Source organism: Myotis yumanensis, unplaced genomic scaffold (genome assembly GCF_028538775.1).
Source record: "Myotis yumanensis isolate MYYU_CA2020_CCGP unplaced genomic scaffold, mMyoYum1.0.hap1 SCAF_5, whole genome shotgun sequence".
In the NCBI taxonomy this organism is placed as follows: domain Eukaryota; kingdom Metazoa; phylum Chordata; class Mammalia; order Chiroptera; family Vespertilionidae; genus Myotis; species Myotis yumanensis.
Genome location: NW_027223756.1, coordinates 16624759 through 16642379, shown reverse-complemented (window position 1 = coordinate 16642379; position 17621 = coordinate 16624759). Strand labels below are relative to the sequence as shown.

The following is a 17621-nucleotide window of genomic DNA, read 5'->3' as shown; positions in this document are numbered from 1 at the left end:
CACCCGTGGCTGTACCAAGACGCTGAGCCTCACTGAGGCCTCCTTTTGTTGTCTAGCAGATGGGACTCACACGTGCCCAGCTTGTTACACAGTTTGGCATTAGGGGATGTGGAAGGAATGTTGAGGTTGTAAAATGAATGGAATGAGGAAGGCCTTCACAGCAGGAAACCTGGCCTCGGCTCCTGGTTCTGGAACTGATTATGTGCGTGTCATGTGGGTGTCAGCTGCTTCTTTTGAAAAACCAAAGTTTTAGTCTAGATCAGCATTTCTAAACCGATTTGTCAAGGATGAACATCCTTCAAAAATATCTGAGAGACATACATTTGGAAAACACGGCATGCTCTATGTCCCCACTTAGATATTAGTATTAGCATATTCTAAAAGACTCTGCAGTAAAGAAATACATTGAATTTTTTTTAACTCATTTGCCAAATTGTTGTGAAACTCTTTTCTCTGGAATACATCTTAACATCCTGTGAAACACAATGGGAAATTCAGGATTAGATGGCATGGTTCTCTGAGAAATTAGGATCTATCTACCTGTTGCATCTATGTTACATCAACAAATGCTGGGGATCATAAGTGAAAGTGGACACTCGGAGTCAGAAAGAGGTGAATCCAGGATTTAAAGCCAGCAAGTCTCTTATAGTTCATAACTGCGGTTCTTGCTCTCATAACCATACTGTAAGGTTACAAGGATGCTAAGGGAAGTACAGATACATTGTCTTTCTAATCTGAGTAGATGGGGAAGGTCCATGGGGAGGAAGTGGGATTTGACCCAGTCTTTAAGGAACACGGGAATAATTGTTTTTTTTGCAGAGCTGGGAAATCGGCATTCCAGGATAAGGGCTTTCAGCTGTAAGCATAAAGGGACGAGATGCTAGTGTCTACGTGAGACCGTTGTTTCACACTCTAGTTGGTTTGGCGATAAGCTGTGGCATGGCTTGGCTCCTCTTCCCATCCCCAATCTCACTGCCACTGTTGATGCCTGTGCAGTGGGAGCCTAGGACACACTGGCGGCCCTGTGAGAGCTGACTTCATGTCCATTGATGTATCCTCAGATTCCTCAGTCCATCACCAAACACTTTGTTCCCAGAGTCAGTGAAGGGAGGTTTATGACTCAATCGCATTCGTTTGCTTGTGCAGACAAGTGGCTTCCATTGTGAAGATGTTTGAAATAAAACATCATTATTACATTCCCTCTTCCTGAGCTTCCTCTCTTGGCCCCCTGTGCTTCTGAGTTAAAACTCAAACCAGGACCCGCTGGAGGACTTTTCCTCTAACGACTAAAGAAGGCCCTTTCTTAGCAAACGGAAGTTGAAGAGCTGGGGCACAGGGCCTTTTCACTGTGGCATTGAAGTGATACTTGACTTTTCACTGTTTTCCTGCCTTTTAAGGAAATAGTTATGAGATAAACAGAGGCATTTTTTAAGAGAGCTATCTCACTTAGTCCACTTGTTCCTTCATGAGTTGACCATCTTGCCTTTCCGGTACTCCTATTATACGTGTTCCTTGTACCTAAACATGATCCTGCCCCCATCTTTTCTGACCTTGTCCCCACACTCATCTCATCAGTCCTCAACCCTACCCTTTCCAATAACACAAGCATCCCCCACCTCAGGGCCTTTGTGCTCACTTTTCTTGCTGTCTGGAAAGTTTTAGATGTCTTAGTCCCTTCTTTCATCCAGATCTCTGCCCAAATTCTCACAATTTTAGAGTGTCCTTCCAATGAATATGTAACCGTTCCCAACACATAACATTATATTTTTCTTCTTAGTACTTAACACTACTAGACATACTGATTATTTATTTTCCATCTGCCTGTCTCACCACACTCCTTTCCTGTACATATGCACACATGCACATGCACACACATGCTCACACATAAACTAATCCCTGTCGATCTTATTGTGTTCCCTAATAGAGCAGAGAAACACCTTAAAAAATGAAATTACTCATAGTTATTTGTCACCTAAAAGTTTCCATACCACTGTTGTCACTGTCTCTCCTTTGAAAGGACCTCCTCAAGAATTTTTCTTTTCCTGTGATGTCCAGACTCCCACTATCCCAATGTGTGACGCGGGGTTGCCCTTTCTTGCTACTCTTTCACTACTGTGGTCCAGTTTTCCTTCCTTCACTATATCCCTCCATGAACTAGAGATACGCAATGCTAATCTATACCCCAGGGAAATTATCCATGGTTAGCAGTCGCTTAAAGTGGCTTCTAGCTAATACTAGGGCCTTCAGGGGTTGTAATGTTATTTAGTTAATTTTTACATCCCTACATTTCCTCCATTTTGTTGGATTGTGTGCTAATGAAATAAATACTTGTGAAATAAACAAGACAAGAATCATCCCTTCAGATTCAAGCTAGCTTAAAGTAGGGTAAGAACCAATGTGAAGTCAAATTATGCATATTTATTATTGGTTTTACTGAGGAATATGTCGGACTTCTCTTATATGTTTTCTTTTTTGATGGACAACTATATAAATCCTGACCTAATGTGAGAATTGTTGCAGACTTAGAGGAAATATCTGCTGTGGTTACAGATTTTACACCACAGGGTCATATTTACAAATATGGAGTCCTGTGATTTACCACATAACAATTACTACTCTTTAGGTACCTAATGTCACAGGATCTAGAATTAAGAGGACATTGTGAGTGAAATTGTGGTCTTGGAGTGTCTCCTTTTTATTTGTTAGTGCTTTCCCAGTTTTAATGATTTTATGGCTCTGGGGGATGAGTGCCTTTGATATCTCTCTCTGTCTCTGTCTCTCTCTCTCTCTCTCTCTCTCTCTCTCTCTCTTCCTTCTAGTGGGTACTCTTTATTTGAGAAAATCAACCATTGCTCTTAGTTACCCATCTGCAGATGTCTATCTTTTAAATATTTTCCCTTAAAGTCATCAGTTAGTTGGCCATTTTCAGCCTACACCGGCATAGTTATATTTGCAGCTGAGGAGAATGTTGAAGACTCCATAGCAACACCATCTGTTGTTCACAGAATGTTTTCCCCCTGATAAAGATGGGAGGTGTTAGTCATAATTAAGCAAGTTGCATGTGGGGATCAGAAGTTGATTGATTTATCAGGATTTTTGCACTAATAAGAACTGCTGGGCATGTGGGTATTTCTGAATTCGAGGGAAGTTAAAACTAACACAGCTATTGTGGGTTCTAGTTTTTTTAAATTAGGACAGGAGTCAGCAAACTACAGACCATGGGCCAAATCCAGCCCATGGCCTCTTTTAATAAAGTTGTATTGGCACATAGCTATGTCCATTCATTTATGTGTTATCTATGACTGCTTTCAGATTCTAGCAGGAGTAAATAGTTGAGACAGAGACTGTGTGGCTGGCAGAGCCTAAAATGTTCACTATGTGACTATTTACAGACCAAGTTTTCCTACTGTTGCGTTAGAAAATTTTCAGATTTTGTATTGTCACTAGATCTGTATGACCTGCAGGTGAGGCTCAAGTTCATTTTAGATTTGAAACTGGAAGCTAACAGCTAAGTTTCTCCACCTGTAGGAAGCCTTCCATGACATTTCCCTATGCTTTCCATCAGGCTAGACATAATGCTCTTTTCCTGTCCTTCTCTAATATTGTGGGTAGGTTTCAATTACTACATATATCTAATTATCTGCAATGACTTGGTATCTAAAATAAGTACTTTTTGTGTCTACTACTTCCTCTAATAAATTCTAACATTATGTCCTGGTTTAGATAGTTACCCATCCAAAAGGGAAGCATTATTATTCTTGGGGAAGGACTTTGCCTTATTTGTATTCCTGATACCTAATATTAGTACCTTGAGCAAAGAATGCACTCAAAAATTTTGAATGAATGAATAAATGGCTGACTGAGTTATGAATAAATAACAAAGAACATCTTATTTAGCTCCCTTTTAAAAGCAGTTTGAGATAGTGGGTAAATGTGTGGTCTCTGGACTTGAATTTCTTGACATGAAACTCCATCTCCACCACTCATAAGTTCCAAGCCTTTGGCTAAGTTACTTCTCTCACTTCAGCTTCCTCACCTGTAAGATGGAGACAGCAATATTCTCTCCCTCGTACATCCTTGTGAAGGACAAAATATATCATTCATTTGAAGTGTTAGCACCACACCTGAAACATACTAATTATTCAACACATGGTGACCATTACTGATACTGGTGACTCTCATTATTACTTTAATCCAAAGTCAACTCCCTATCAGATAGATAGATATATATATATATATATATATATATATATATATATATATATATGTTGATTTCAGTGAGGAAGATTGAGGGAGAGAGAGATAGAAACATCAATGATGAGAATCATTGATTGACTGCCTCCTGCATGCCCCACACTGGGGATTGAACCCACAACCCTGGCATATAGCCAGGAATTGAACCATTACCTCCTGTTCATAGGTCAATGCTCAACCACCGAGCCATGCCAGCCAGACCTCAACTCCCTATCTTGTCACTCTAAGTTTCGTCACACTTCTGACTTGCTACTTGCAAGTATGCATGAGGATATCCTTCAGACAAACAACCAATTTTGACTCCTATTCTGAGTCGGACACTGTACCAACCAGTGGGGATAGAAAGAGGGACCAGATGTCATTATGATCTTTAAGTACTTGTTTCATTATCTAGTACACTGAGCCTAACTGTGCCACCTAGGAAAGGATGTGTAGAGCTCAGTCAGAAAGGGGGGTCAGAGATTGATGATCACTGAGGATTAATGCCCTTCCTGGTACATTTTTATGAGGAGAGAACAAAACCCCATGTGAATGAAATGATGTTGTATCTAAGGACTTTCAGATGTAAGTCAAGGAGTCCAGCATTGTGGGCAGAGAAACCTCGGGATTCTAACTGTACCTGGAGACACTGCTTCTGTCTGCATTTGCAGATGGCCCTAAAAAAACAAACAAACTAAAAAACACCCCGCTCAGGTTTTCTGACCTGAGAAACAGTTTCACAGTCATGGGACTTCAGTGGGATACTCTGGAAGTAGGCATTTGATGGATGAATTGCCAGTGCCATGTGTTATACAAAGAGCAGGGCTAGGAGCTTCTATTCTGGGATCTGAAAGATATAGTTTGAATCCAATTCGACTATCACCTGCTAGATGACTTCGGGCAAGCCCCTTCTCCCTCTCAGTGAATGGTCAGATTATCAACTTCATCAGATGGTTGTAGGATTAAATGAGACAATATAAAATAACTAGAGGAACGGTGCATGAAATTCGTGCACGGGAGGGGGTGGTCCCTGAGCCCAGCCTGCACCCTCTTCAATCTAGGATCCCTCAGGGAATGTCTGGCTGCCGGTTTAGGCCTGATCCCTGCAGCAGTTGGACATCCCTCTCACAATCCAGGACCACTGGCTCCTAACTGCTCACCTGCCTGCCTGCTTGATCACCCCTAACCATCTCTGCCTGCTGGCTTGATGCCCTTAACTACTCCTCTGCTGGCCAGATTGCCCCTAACCGCCTCTGCCTGCTGACCTGATTGCCCCTAACTGCTCCCCCCTGCCGACCTGATCACCCTTAACTGCCTCTGCCTCGGCCCCTGACACTGTGGCTTTGTCCGGAAGGACGTCCAGAAGATGTCCAGTCTAATTAGCATATTACCCTTTTATTAGTATAGATTATATTATATTATATTATATTATATTATATTATACCAGTAGCCCTGTGCACGAATCCGTGTGCCAGTAGATCACTGCCGCCCTCTTGTAGCTCTCCCCTCCCCCTGCCCCCTTTCCCCCTCATAGCTTGCTGCCCTGCCCTCCTGTAGTTCCCCTCTCCCTCCACCAATAGCTTGTTGCCCTGTCCTCTCCTGTAGCTCTCCGCCTCCCGCTTGCTTGCTGCCCTACCCCGTCCTGTAGCTCTCTGCTGCCTGCTTATAGCCAGTAGGTCCCTGCCACCCTCCTGTAGCTCTCCCCGCCCCCTGCCCCCTCCCCCCCCTCATAGCTTGCTGCCCTGCCGCCTCCTGTAGCTCTCCACAGCCCGCTTGTACCTAGCTGGCCCACCCTCCTGCTGATTCATGATCTTATCTCTCTTATTATATAGGAATAATATTATATTATATTATATTATATTATATTATATTATATTATATTATATTATGCCTGGTATATAGTAGAACTCAATATGCATTAGCTTTGAAATGGGGGTAAACGTTACGTGTGGAGGAGAGCAGAGGCCAGCTAGATTCGTTGACTTATCCAGAGTAGGAATGTGTTAAGGTGGGCCTCTTTTTAGTGGAAGGAAGATGAGGGTTGGTCTTGGTTTTAGCTTCAAGCCCTAGAAACATTTGTATTTTCAAAGTATGCCCCTGAATCTCTCAAACCAGGAGGTTTTACACCATGAACTCTGCATTATTATAACGTTGTGTCAGTTTCTGCCTAATGATATTTATCGGCTCTAGGGAGTAAAAATTACGGATCTCTTTATCTTTTCCCCTCAATATCAGAAGTTTACATAAAAAGCCTTCAGTGGTAACAGGGGTCAGAGGTTAGAAATATAAATATGCATTGCCACGATAATGGAGTTAGGATTCTATTTTGGGCTTGTTTTACTTATGGTTAGTTATTTCTATCAGTTTTCTTTCATCACCTTTGGTTTTTTCCTCAAATTACAAAACAATTAAAGAATTTGGCAAGGAAATGGAGCCAGATGTAACAGTTTCCTTTTACATCTCTTAATAGAAGCAAACATGCTGAAATGTAATTTTTCTTCCTTCCACCAGAACTGTTTTCTCCCCCAGTTTCTCAGCTTCAGAGCAGTAGCAAAAGCCCTTTGGAAGGGAAAAGCCTTTCTTCTCATTGGAATGTAAATAAATTTAAATAATGTTGCTTCAGCCAGTTCAAGAGGGAAACTTGGGACAGAAGTCCTTCAGTTTCTCAAAGTTACGTGGGTTACACCCAGAAATGCTGCTAAGCACTGACATGAGTTTCACATGGTGCTGGCATTAATTCAAGTGTGGGTTGTATTCATGCCACAAAGAAGGAGGCTCATGGAATCCATAAAACTGGAAGACTTTATAATAGAAAAAAAGCTTAAAATTCAGATGTGGGAGGAATTTACAACCCATTAGTAAGTTAATACTGGAAAATTGTCAGAGTTTGAGATACTACTTTGTATTTTTCCCCATCCTCTATATTTCAGACAAATGAAATGAACTGAAGAGAATTTTAATTACAAACAGCATGGTGTATTAAAGTGATTATGAACGTTGGCTTTGGCAATAGACAAACTCCTGACCAGCTCAAGTCTGTCTTCTGCCTGTGGTTCTCTGGGTGAACTCAGATGAGTCCGTTCACATTCTTGATCGTTAGTTTTCCCAACTGAAGAAAAGATGAGGGATAAAAAATGTTTATAATTAATGAGACTGTTATTAGGTTGAAATGGTCCAATGCATGTAAAGTTCTTACTCTGGCACGTAGTGTAATAATTGCTGCTGTTGCCATTATTTATTAGCCATTGAGTTTCAGTAACAACCTCATTAATTAGAATTTACTCCAGGGGAGGGGGGAGAGAAACACACATGCAGGGAAGGCCAGTCTTAATGAAGGATAAGACTGAATTAAAGAAAATGTGGAGAGACATTCCATTCTGTTACTCCCACCTGCATACGGAGTGCAGAGCCCTTGTGTTGACAAGATTTGACTCTTCTATGTTGTGGTTCTTGTGGAAGTCGTTTGCCAGCTCTGGCCCTCCGTTTTCCCCTCTGCAAATACGAAGTCACAGTAGATAGCTGCTGGCTTCTGGAGATTCTTCTGGGATTCTTTCAGGCCTTTTTTTTTTTTTTTTTTTTTTTTTTTTGCAGCTGGTGATAGAAACATTTATCCCTGCCTTAGTACATGTCACACATAAAGAATGGTTCTTCATTTGAAAGGAATTAACCAACACTCGGTAGCAAGAGACTGGCTGAAATTTCTCCAGCCTCATGTTAGTCCAATGAACATAGCAGTGAAACTCTTGGGAAAGTTTTTTCTGACTTTTCAGACGTGGGCGACTTAGTTTTGATGAGTTAGAAACACAGATCAGAGCTGTTGCTATTGGATAGGGGTCAGTGCCATCTGTTTCCCTGAAGGTAGAAATAATCAGGCTGTAGAATTAAGTAGGGGGGTCAAGGCAGGCCTCTGTTGAAGTTGCCATTTGAGCAATGACATGAGGGAGGTGAGGGAAGTAGCCATGAGATTATATATTGGAAGAGGGTTCCTGGCTGAGGTGCAAAGGTCCTGAGGCAGGACCATCCTTGTCATGTTGAGGAACAACAAGGAGGCCAGTATGGCTGAAGCAGAGTAACCAGAGAGACAGCAGGAGTAGATGCGGTCAGATAGATGATAGGGACCAGACCCATGTAGTACCTTGCAGGCCATTGTAAAGGTTTTCACTTTTACTTTGAGGAAAAGGGCGGAGACATTGAAAGATTTTGATCAAAGAAAGTATGTTATCTGACTTAATATTTCCAAAAGAACCGCTCAGGTTGCTATTTTAGGATGATAGTGGTGCAGGGAGTGAGGAGAGGGAGGCAAGGATAAAAACAAGGAGAGCAGACAGAGGCTGTTCAGAAATCCAGGTGATAGGTGAGAGCGGTCTGAGCCAGGGGGTCTCAGAAGGATCAGATCCTGAATATAATGCAAAAGGTCCCTCTTTTCCCTCACCCTTCATTTCTTGAATTGTAATAACAATATTCCACTAATTAACTTAAGAGAGTTATTAACAAGAGGGAGATGGTGATTATAGACAATTATTACCATTTACTCTGAAAGATTATTACCATTTACTCTGAAAGAGGCACTGTGCAAAGTGCCCATTCCTTACAAGGTCAATTTAATTATTAACACTTTATGCCAATAATGAATCTGAGGGATAAAGAGATCAAACCACATACCCAAGGGCTCACTTCTCTGAGTGGTGAAGCTGAGAGGCGAGCCCAGCCGGTCTGACCAGGAACTACGCCACGAGGGTGGTCTGTGCAGCGTGTAGACGGTTCTCTCCTCACTCCCTTAAGTATTTCAAGCTAAATCAGAGAGAGATTTGCCACATTCAGTATCTTTTCTTTCTGGAATTATTATTATCCAAGAATGAGGAAGTTGAGTGTGATGCTTAATGGTAGGAGAAATTTGTCCTTTACGATCCTGGTGTGCTGGTTGGCTGGAGAATTGATTTACTGAAAAGTACAGAAAAGCAAGGAGTTACATAAAAACACCTTTTTCGTGCTCTCTAAAGGTCGCAGTGCATTGAAAACAATTTAATTGTGGTAAAATACACATAAACCATTTTTAAGTGTACAGTTCAGAGGCATTCAGCGCACTCACATTGCTGTGCAGCCACCATCCATCTTCAAAGTCTTTTCATTTTGCAAAACTGAAACTGTACCCAGGAAACACTCACTCCCCATCCCCCTTCCCCTCAGTCCCTGGCAACCACCGTTCTACTTCCTGTCTGTGCATTTGACTACTCTTAGGAACCTCATCTAAGTGGAAACTCTTAGTATTTGTCCTTTTGTGGACTGGCTTATTGCATTTAACATAATATCAAGGCTCATCTGTTTAGCAACATGTGTCAGAATTTACTTCCCTTTTCAGGTGGAATAATATTTCATTGTATGTATATATACCACATTTTATCTACCCATTCATCCTGTTGATGAATCAAAACACATTTGAAGAATCTTATACCACATTGACTTAACTGTTTGAATTTTAGAAATGGCATGATTTTATAATCAAGTAGAAACTTAAAAATAGAAAGCCTCTTTCGTGCTGCTAGACCATAAAGTGAGAGATCTGAAGGCATGCGGCCCACCAGCCGTGAGTTTGATATGCTTGGTTCAGAGACTCAGCCATTGGTTTGTCTATATGAGCAGGACAGTCTCTCAGTTTACAGAATTGAAATGTCTGTTGACTTTTCTTCCGTACAATCATAAATGCGGAGTTTTTCCCACTGTACATTTTTATCTCATTTGTTATGTTGCACTTGTCCTAAATTATGCTAACCATCTTGTTTGCACAGCAGTTCACGTTTAGGGTTGCATTTAGGTTTTGTGAAAATTTTACTTTCCACAATAAGTAATAGATTTGTTCAAATATTAACCTAAGGAAATGCAATTCGATAGTTCTTCAAAGAATGTATAAAATTAATTATAATTGAAAGTCATTTCAATTTCAATAATTAGTGAAAAAAACCTGCCAGCCTCGGATTATTCCCTTTCAACTCATATCATAGACCTGTCGTCCATCATTACGGTCCCACGCATGCCCATTGACCAAAATACACGAATCAAATAAGTATTTTGGGGGTGTTTTATTCAGACTTTATTTTAAAATAAAATCTGCATAGACTCAGTTTTAAAAAGCTAATCAATGTCTGCCAAACTACAGATATTCCAATGTTCACTTCTGGAAGTTACCTGCATGGCTTCTTTTACCTGTTTTTAAATGGCTCTGGTTTCACTCCCACCTTCCAATCCTTAGGCAGCCATGCTCCAACCACATTGGCCTCTCTCTGTATCCCTGAAATATACCAAGCTCCCTCCCTCCTCAGGGTCAGTACAGTGTCTTTTGCTCTGTCTGAAAAGTTCTTTGTTCAGCTAATTCCCACTCATCCCTGTGATTGCAGCAAAAATGTCTCTCCCTTGGAAAGGCCTTCCCTGCTGGCCCTCATTACGGTAGGTTTCCCTGTATGTGCTCTTGTTTCACCTTACTTGGCATTCGTTGCACTCATTGCAATTACATAATCCTTGACGGAATTCAATTTAGGCTCGATCGCATAACCCCCATCTAATAATGAGAAGATAAAAACACAAGTCTTAACTGAGGGTCCTTTTGTAAACTACCCGACCAGTTGCTCCTCAAAGTTGGTAAGGTCATCAACTAGGCTGCAAGCTCTAGGGGAGCAGAGGCCACCTGCTCGGGGCTTGGCCCACTGCTTTCTGCCTAGAAGATACCTTCAAGGTGTTAATGGAATGAACTGATAAGAGGTAGTTGAAAGAGGACATACTCCATTCCACGTGCCAGATGGGTGCTACAAGCCCAGGGAAGATTCCAGGCATAATGTAATCATGTCAGGAAGAATTTGGGGTAATGATTTGTGCCCCTGCTTCTCCTTGTCATCTACAGGCTCAACATCTCAGCTCTCATTTGCATCACCCACAGTTCCTCGCACTCTGTTTGTGGTAAACAAATATTTGTGGATTATGTACTCCTCCCGCCACACTCGGCTTTCTATATTTAGATCTTCACAGCAGCCATCCTTAAAGGTTTGCCTTTTGAAAGCTCTCTTTGACAGCCGATGTCAACCTTCATTTAATTACTTCTTCTCTGGACAACTGTCTCTGGTGACTTTTAATGTGATCTGAGCATTCAGTTATTCAGCAAATATTTATTGACAGCCTAGTGGGTGCCAAGAAGGTGCCAGGAACTAGCAAAGCTGACAGTCCCCCTCCAGTGTCACGCTAACATGACAACTCTTAAAGAATCATTAAACAGAGCAGTTCAACTTGGTTCAGTATTGAGAGAGACCTAAATGTACCCAAATTTGGGCACAGTGCGGAGAGTAACTGAGCAGGAATGCTACAATGGAAAACCTGGACCCATTCCCAGCTTACTCTGATGAGTGCTTCACAGTGGAGCTTTATTATTCTCAACTGGAAAACTTTTTCAAAGAATAGGAATCCACCCAAGCATCATTATATAAAAATACTCCAAAGTAAAAGAGAAATGATCATTCTATAGTATTGTTGTCATGCTTTTGAAAGAGTCCATTTAAAGACAAAAGCATCCTATTTGAAATGATAATAATAGACACAGTAGATGCTTGCTGAAAATAAACTTAGAAACTACCTTTTGGGATGATTTTAATGACAAATCTAAGTTTGTGTAATTTTTTTCCTGGTTATATCAAGAGTTAGTATTATTTAGTGAACAATGATCACTGTAGCCAATACATTATGATACTTACTGCAGAGAAGCTGGTAACTTCTGATCACCCTGTTTTCTGTAAGCTGATTAGGGGAAAATGACAGTGTATAGAGAGCCCTGGGCAGAGAGGCCCATATGCTGTTGTTTATTTTAGTATTCCTAAAGACAAACTCCCATGGAAATAGATTTGTTTAAGGGAAAATTTTCTAATAACATGATCAACCCCAATGGGAAATCACATGCCGATGATGTAGTAAGCTTCCTGACTACTCGGAGAAGGGTGTCTTTCTGAAGTCTCTTTCTGGAGTTCTACATCTTAGAATTTGACATCCTAATATAGCTCCCCCCCAAAAAAATTTTTTTTATAATAGTTTTATATATGTGTACAGAAGAGTTGTAAAGACAGTGCATAGTGTTCTTAAATACCTCATACCCAGTCTCCCCTATTATTAATATCTAACATTAGTATGGTACCATGCTTTTTTGTCACAATTTTAGTGAACCAATTGATACATTATTAGTAATGAAGTCCATTCTTTATTCAGATTTCATTAGTTTTTACCTAACGTGCTTTTTTTAAAATCTTCACCAGAGGATGTATTCATATTTTTTTATTGATTTCAGAGAGAGAGGAAGGGAGAGGGAGAGAAGAGAGAGAAACATCGATGTGAGAGAGAAACATTGATTGGTTGCCTCCCGTACTCACCCTGACTTAGGATCCAACCCAAAACTTTGGTATGTGCCCTGACCAGGAATCGAACCTACCACCTTTTGATTTATGGGGCAACACTCCACTCAGCTGAGCCACGCTGGCCAGGGCCCTAACATCCTTTTAGTGTCCAAGGATCTCATCCAGGCTGCTACATTATATTGAATTGTCATGTTTGTTAAGGTTCTTTTTGGTGGTGACAGTTTCTCAGATTTTCCTTGATTTGATGACCTTACCAACTTCGAGGAGTACTGGTCGGGTATTTTACAAAAGGACCCTCCATTGAGACTTGTTTGATTTTTTTCTCATTATTAGATGGGGGTTATGGGTTTTGAAGAAGAGGCCCACAGAGGTGAAGTGTCATTTTCTGCACCTACGTATACCAAGGGTTCATGTTATTAACATGATTATCACTATTGATGTTGACCTTGATGACCTGGCTGAGCCAGTGTTTGTCAGATTTTTCTGTTGTGAAGTTATCATCCCCCTTCCCACACTGTACTCTTTGAAAGGAAGTTATTATGTGCAGCCCACTTTTAAGAAGTGGGGAGTTAACTATGAAAATTGTTAGGAATTCTTCCACATGGGAGACGTGTTTATTCTCTCCCACTTATTTATCTATTCAATAATTTATATCAGGATGAGCTCGTGGATATTTACTTTATGAGTTGGGTTATAATTCAATACTACATTATTTATTTTGCTGTTCAAATTGTTGCAGCATTGGGAGCTCTTTCTGTTGTCTCCTGTGTCTCTTTGACATCCTCTCATAATTGTGGGGTGTTTCAGTGTCGGTTTCTTTGTTTTCTAAGCACTTTCTTCCTTTCTGGCACTAAAAGATGCTACAGGATCATCTTTTATATTTCCTGCCCCAGTCCTAGAATCAGCTACTTTCTGAGGAGCCCTCCTAATGTGTGTTTTGTTTGTTCCTTTGCTATAGTTTATAAAGTATTTTGGTCACCCCTGTGCTTGGCACTTGACATACATTGTCTTTCCTTGTTCTCATGTCAACACCATTAGGTAATCTTTAACTTAATTTCATAAATGTAGAAACTGAGGCTCAAAGAATGTAAATGATTTACACAGAGCCACACAGTTAGTTAAACATAGAGTTGTGATTCCAGCCCAGATCTGTGTGGCTCCACAGCTTACACTTTGAACCTTCACTCCATAAAGCCAGCCTCAGCTTCCCTTGTTATCCAAGTTAACATTAGATGGAAACTATGCTATTGTGAACCACCCTGAAAAGACGAAAGCCAGCCAGTCTCTCCTCTGGGAAGACCCTCAGGATTCTCATCACATTGATCCCTTTTTTCTCTGAACTTCCTTTGCACTGAGAGTTGAAAGCCTTCCCTGAGTGTAGAAGTTGTTTATGCGCTATCTTGTGGTTTTCTCCATCTATCTCAATTCCCAGATCAGGTGGCTAGCTCCTCAGAGGGCAAGGCAAATATACCACCATCTAGGATTTTCAGAACAGACTGTGGTGATATAGCTGCCATCAAGGACAAATATTAAAGTATGTACCTTTCATACCAGGAAAGCATAGATATCAATTGAAGTGATATCACGTTGTTGTTATGGTAACTTTGCATTGACTTAGTTCCCCCCCTGGGCAAGGAGCTTCTCAAAGATAAAGGTCATATCTTTTCCATTCTACAGGGCCTAGGATAGTATGTAACATGTTCTAGGTACTCAGTGTATACAAAATGCTTAACATTTATTGACTTCAGGAAAAGAAACATGTACAAGAAAGGAAAAGGATGTGTAGTTAAAGAATAATCCTTGACTCAGCTGTGGACACTGTCACACAATCATAATAATGTTGGTTCTAATATTGATTTAGCTGAAGTTGTAAGGAAGAATCCATACCATTGCCTAAATTCAGTGGGATAATGTCTAAAGTTGATAAATCAAGAGATCACATAGAAGCATGATTAGGGCCACAACAAATTGGGGGGCTTGGTTCAATTAAGTTACATGCCCAAAGTCACCCAGCTAGGAAATGGTAGAGATTGGAAGTGGGATGGGCTGACTCTAGGTTTCTCCTGCTCACATGGCACAGAGTGAGTGCTCAGTTGCGTGGGCCATGAGTTTGTTGATGGTGGAGAATGCATAGAATAAGCCCCCAAACAGTTAAGTCATTTTCTCAAGTCTCCACACTGGTCATGGCGATGCAGTTCACCCTGTCCTCTGATTTCAGGTTGCTCTTCTCTCTGTGGCATCATGTTGCTGAATCTACATAGAGATATGTTAGAGTGTTAACTTCTAGACCAGTGGTTCTCAACCTTGGCTGCACATTAGAATCACCTGGGAATCTTTTTAAAATCCTGATTTCTGGGCCTCATCCTTCGGAAATTCTGTTTCTTTGTTACTAATGTTGTGGCCTCACCCCATAACAAACAAAAACAAAAACAAAAAAACAAACAGAATTTCTGGAGGATGAGGCCCAGAAATCAGAATTTTAAAAAGATTCCCAGATGATTCTAATGTGCAGCCAAGGTTGAGAACCACTGTTCTAGACACTAGACACGTATAACCTCCTGTTCAGGTTCCAAGCTCTGAATTCTCACATTGCTTACATTGTTTTTAAGTTGTAAGTACAATCACTAAGCACTGCGGAAGCAATGCCAAAGGAACTATTTCTGGCTGATTGTTGTTTTCTAATGGACAGAAGAAAACTTATGTCAATATTAGATTTAATGTATTCCTTCTACTCTGATCCAATTTAAAAAACAAAACAAAGCTTTTCATCTGGCAAAATGTGAATTTGAAGGCACTGTGGGAGAGTATGGTGAACCTGTGGTGGCCCTGATGTGGCAGAGGTCATCATCTGTCCCCCCAACAGTAGGACAACAGCTCTCACACAAGGCTACTGGTTACTCAGGGCCTGAGTGGGTCACGGACACTGGTTACCCATTTTATCAGTTGACCTTGGCTGAGAGAGACCTTAACTCTAGACTATTCGTATATGGAAAACTGCCTTGGCATTGGCCACCTCATCCCCTCATTCATCTGTGGAAACCACCTCAGGCCTGGGTGTGGGCTGCCTGTCAGGATAGCCCTGCCTTATGCAGGCAGTAGGCTGGGCTCACTGATATGGTCCTACACCCACCAGTTTCAGAAGGAAAGACATTAGACAATCAGCCCACAACCTTCCTACCTCCATAACCTCCTTTTTGCATTTCATTTTGATAAAACTGTATCTGTGTTCTTTTCAAGGCTCAGCTCAATCACTATCATCTTTGCTTCCCACTCCACAGCTTCACAAATAATCTTACTCTTCAGGAAAGTTCCCCCACACTTTGTTTGTAGCTCCCTAATCAGCCTACTGTTCTCTGCCTGGTGTCATATGGGTGCCCATCTCATTGACTTTATAAGTAAAGACCAAGTCTTGCCTGTCTTCAGTTTCCTCCCAACTCTTAGGACAATGATTTTTCTAAGTCTGGGACTCAGTGGATACTGGGATTGTTGAATTTCAGGCACATGTATGCCATGTGGTAACAAAGGTTTAGAAAGACAAGACTATCCACATTCTTTTTTCTAATAACAGCTATCTGATTACTGACATGTTCTGTCAGGGATTCATCCTTTAGTTATGGCTTTAATTTACTCCAGGATAGGGAGAACACTAAGCCAGAGGCAAACTGTGGCCTGTGGGCTAAATCCAACCCTCTGCCCATTCTCATATGGAATTATTTTTATATATTTTTTTCCCTTTTTAATTGAATTCACTGGGGTGACATTGGTCAATAAAATTATATAGTGCCTTGGCCAGGTGTCTTAGTTGGTTGGAGCATCATACTGTACGCCAAAAGATTGATGGTTCCATTCCAGGTCAGGGCACATATCTAGGTTGCAGGTTTGATTACCGGCCAGGGCACATACAAGAGGCAAGCTATCAATGTTTCTTTCTCACATTGATGTTTCTCTCTCTCCCTTCCTCTCTCTAAAAATTATAAACATATTATCAGTTGAGGATTAAAAAATAGTAAAAATACAATTATATAGGTTTCAGGGGTACAATTCTATAATACATCATCTCTACATTGTATTGTATGATCACCAACCCAAGCCAAGTCTCCTTTCTTCATCATTTATCCCTCTTTTACCCTCTCCTACCTCCCCCTACCTCCCTTTCTCTCTGGTAATCTAGTTTTTACATTTTGCAATGATTGGTGAGGAAAAAGAAGAAAATTACTTTATGACACAGTAAGATCACATAAATTTGAAATTTTAAATTATATGAAATTCAGATGTCATTGTTGATGAATAAAATTTTATGGGAATGCAGCCATACCCATTTGTCTGGCAAGATGTGTCTGTGGCTGTTTTGCAGCAAAACAACAGTTAGCAGTTGAGTAGTTACCACAAACACTGTACATCCCACAAAGCCTAAACTGTTTACCATCAGACCCTGTGCAGAAAAAGTCTGCCAACCCCTGTTCTGAGTCATCCTCAGCAATGTCTACGATAGTGTAAAAAGGAGTTGGGTGATCTTTTTGATAAAGGAGGGAATTGGAAGAGAGCACAGAATGCCTGAAGGAACAGAAACTTGGAAACAAGAGAAGGAAGGAAACAGGGAAGTGCCAGGTCTCAGGGTTTTGTGCATCTAGGCAGCAAAAATCTCCACTAAGCAACCTCAGTCTTTGTGGATTCTCACAGATGGTGGACATCAGCGGGGCAGACATTGGCTATTTTACACAAGCTTTCTGGTCTCTATTAAGGACTCTGCATGGTTCCTTTGGACAAATTATAAATTAGGAAAGATGAGAGTAGGACATTATCGGTCATTCCTTACCATCCCATGTACCAACGCTAACTAACACCAAAGGGCTCTATGTAGCCCACTTGTCGGACTCAACCATGTGTGTGTGGGTCGGGGGGGAGAGTGGGAGGTGGGAATCTATGTTGAGTGTATATCTGTGTATTTCTTTAGAGGGAATTCATTTTGGATGAATGCCAAGGAATTATCACACATGTGGGGAT

The 17621-nt window shown here is 41.0% G+C and overlaps 1 protein-coding gene across 1 annotated transcript in view; it reads left to right on the top strand.

Annotated features, from left to right (window-relative positions):
- Positions 1-17621, top strand: part of SGCD (sarcoglycan delta) — a 315741-nt gene that overhangs the window by 175713 nt on the left and 122407 nt on the right. The gene's annotated exons all lie outside the window — the stretch shown is intronic.